The 3,871-nt window shown below is 34.5% G+C and overlaps 1 pseudogene; it reads left to right on the top strand.

The window, feature by feature from the left end:
- Positions 1-853, top strand: part of LOC110580117 — a 1,962-nt pseudogene extending 1,109 nt beyond the window's left edge.
- Positions 854-3,871: the final 3,018 nt, after the last annotated feature.

Raw genomic sequence — 3,871 nt, 5'->3', positions numbered from 1 at the left:
AAAGAAAGAAAGAAAGAAAGAAAGAAAGAAAGAAAGAAAGAAAGAAAAGAAAAGAAAGAAAGAAAAGAAAAGAAAAAAGAAAGAAAGAAAAAGAAACTTACAACCTGGGATAATATAAAAAAGATCTATGCCTCTCTGCAAATGAGAGCTGGCAAGGGCAAAATGAGAAACAGTCATCGTACTCAGCAAAGGGGACCCTGCATCATCTATAATGAGGCAATGGTATCACCAAGACCTTCAGAAACATCCCTGGAATTAATCTACTTAATATAAGCAAACTGGACATTTTGAAACTTGCTCCTGGTGGGCATGTGGGACTTTTCTGAGTTTGGACTGAAAGAGCTTTCCTCAAGTTAGATGATCCATATGGCACTTGACATAAGGCTGCCTCCCTCAAGAGTAACTACAACCTTCCCATGCACAAGATGCTTAATACAGATCTTAGCAGAACCTTGAAAAGCTCAGAGATCCAAAAAGCCCTCTGAGCACCATGCAAGAAGAGTCATCGCAGAGTCCTAAAGAAGAATCCACTGAAAAACCTGACAATCATGTTGAAGCTAAACCCACATGCAAAGACCATGCACTGGAACACCATTCTTTGCCAGACCAAGAATCACAAGTTCCAGATGGATAAGACAGTGGCAGCCTTAGAAGCCAAACGAGATAAGAAGGGGGATCCAGGCAAGAAGCTGTGGGAGTGAAGAAAGGAAAGAAGGTTGTTTGTGTTCAGAAGCCAAAGAAATGTTTGGTGAGAAAAAAGGCTGCAGCTACCAAGAAACCAGCAGCTGAGAAGAAGCCTGCAGGAAAGAAAAAAAAAAAAACCATCACAGAAAAAAAGAAGCCTGCTGCATAAACTTTGTTTACTCCATAAATGTCAAATCACTATGGGCAGCTAATTTTGAATAAAGACCTGATCAAAGGCAGGAGAAACATGAAAAAAATTAATAAATCATTTTAAAATAGATTAAAATAAAATCATTTTAATCTATACACATTCAATTCAGAAAGTAAAATTCCCTTTAAGAAGATGAGAAGGAAATAAATAAAAATATGGCTGGTAAAACTGAGACTTCATTCTCCCAGAGCACTGGTTTTAAATGTGGTCCTCCCCAATAGATGCATCAGAGATACTTAAGGGAACTTGTTATAAACATAGATTCTTCAGTCCTATCTCTGAAACACTGAAGCAGAATCTCTGAGTACGGACACTGGGAAACTTTCATTTTTTAAAAAGATAACCAGATGATTCTCATGCAGATTTAGGATCGAAATTACAAATCAGGAGCAAGATTTTGGTGAGTCATGCACATGGAATTATTAAGATGCCTGAAAATCAGGAGACACTCAAATACAGTCTGCATGAACACATACATGCATTTTTTTTATTATAGGATAGTTTTTTGAGGTATAATTCACACACAACAAAATTCAACCTTTTTAAAAAGTGAATAATTCAGTGTTTTTCATATATCCAGAGTTGTGAAACCATCACCACTATCTAATTAGAGAATATTTCCATCACACCAAAAGGACACCCATACCCATCAGCAGTCATACCCTCTCCTACTACTCCCCATCCCCAGGCAATCCCTAATCTACTTTCTATCTTGATAAATTTACCTATTTTGGACATTCCATAATACCCAGAAATGAAATGTTCAGATAAATGAAATCATACAGTATGCAGTCTTTTGTGACTGACTTCTGACATTACACTTTAATGTTTTTAAGGTTCATCCATGTTGTGGCATGTTTTAGTATTTCATTCCTTTTTATTGCTAAGTAACATTCCATCGTATGGATACACAACCATTATGTTTATTTTTTCATCAGTAGATGGATACTTGGATTGTTTCAACTTTTTGGCTATTATAAATATGCTGCCATGAATGTTCATGTATGAGGTTTTTGTGTGAACATAACTTTTCATGACTATTAGGTCATTAGCTAGAGTTAACTCGCCAGGCTATAAGGTAACTCCACGTATAACATTTAGAGGAATTGTCAAACTGTTTCTCAAAGCAACTGTGCCATTATACATTTCCACCAGCATTACCAGTTTCTACCAGTCCTCCTCAACAGTTGTCATCTGACTTTTCAATTCTAGCCCTCCTAGTGGGTATGAAGTAGTATCTCATTATAGTTTGATTTGCATTTCTCTAATGATTAATGACATTGACTATTGTCTCATGTGCTTATTGGCCATTTGCATATCTTCTTTGGAGAAATGTCTATTCAGACCCTTTACCCATTTTTACATTGGTTTGTTTTTTATTATTGAGTTATAAGAGTTCTTTATACTAAATACAAGTCCTCTAGAAAATATAGGAATTGAAACTACTTCTCCCATTCTGTAGGTTGTCTTTTTACTTTCTTAATAGTGTCCTTTGAAGCACAAAAATTTGTAATTTAATAAATTCCAATATATCTAATTTTTCTTCTCTTGTGCTTTTGGCATCCTATTTCAGAAAACTTTGTCTAACCCAAGATCACAGAGATTTACACCTATGTCTTCTTCCAAGAGTTTTATAGTTTTAAAGTTTTATTGCTTTACATTAGGTCTGTGAACCATTTTGAGTTCATTTTTGCATGTAGTATGAGATAGGGGTGCAACTTCATTCTTTTACATATCCAGTTGTCTCAGCATCATTTGTTGAAAAGACTTCTTTCCTTAGTAAATTGTCCTAAGACACTTGTCAAAAATCAGCTGACCATTATGAAATTTATAATAGAAACTCTCAATCCTATTCCATGGATCTATATTCTATCCTTATGCTAGCACCCACACCATCTTGATTACTATTGCTTTAGAGTAAGTTTTGAAATTAGGAGTGTATTCCTAGAAAAATTAGATTTTTTTTATTTGTTTTGGTTATTCTGGGTCTATTTCATTTCCATATGAATTTTAGGATCAGCTTGTCAATTTCTGTAAATATAGATGCACAGATTTTGATAGAGATTGTGTTGAATCTTTAGATGATTGGGGAGTATCTCCAACTTGCCAGTATTGTCTTCCAATCCATTAACATTACTTTCACTTTATTTTGGTCTTCCTACTTTCTTTCACCAATGTTTTGTAGTTTTAGTGTACAAGTCTTATGTTTCTTTTGTTAAATTTTTCCTAATTATTTCATTCTTTCTGATGCTATTGTAAATGGAATTTTTTTTTATTTTTACTTTTTTTAGATTTTATTTATTTATTTGAGAGAAAGAGAGAGAAAGGGAGAGCAAAGAGGGAGAGGGTGAGGGAGAAGCAGTCTCCCTGCTGAGCAGAAACCCGGACACGAGGCCCAGTCCCAGGATCCTGGGATCATGACTTGAGCCAAAGGCAGACACTTAACTGACTGAGCAACCCAGGTGCCCCTGGAATTGTTTTCTTAATTTCACTTTCAGTTATAGAAATTTCTAGAATGCAATTTATTTTTGCGTAATGGTCTTGTATCTGTAACCATGCTGAACTTATTAGTTCTAAAAGTTTTTTAATGGACTTAGATTTTCATTTTTAAGATTTTTAAAAGATAAATCTAAGTCTATTTTTAAGATTATCTATGTACAAGATCATGTCATCTGCAAATAGGGACAGTTTTACATCTTCCTTTTCAATCTGTATGCCTTTTGTCTTTTTCTTGTCTAATTGCCCTGGCTAGAACAAAATAGTCCAATGTTGAATAGAAGTAGCAGGAGTGGACATCTCTGTCTTGTTACTGGAAAGCATCCATAGTGTTTTACCATTAAAGTATAATGTTAACTGTGGATTATTTATAAATATTATTTATCAAGTTGAGGATGTTCCTTACTATTCTTAGTTTGTAGAGTGTTTTTATCATGAAAGGTTGCTGGATTTTGTCAAATGCTTTTTCTGTATGTATTA

This window comes from Neomonachus schauinslandi, chromosome 12 (assembly GCF_002201575.2).
Source record: "Neomonachus schauinslandi chromosome 12, ASM220157v2, whole genome shotgun sequence".
Taxonomy (NCBI): Eukaryota; Metazoa; Chordata; class Mammalia; order Carnivora; family Phocidae; genus Neomonachus; species Neomonachus schauinslandi.
The sequence above is the reverse complement of the archived record's forward strand: the minus strand, read 5'-3'. Positions and strand labels throughout refer to the sequence as shown.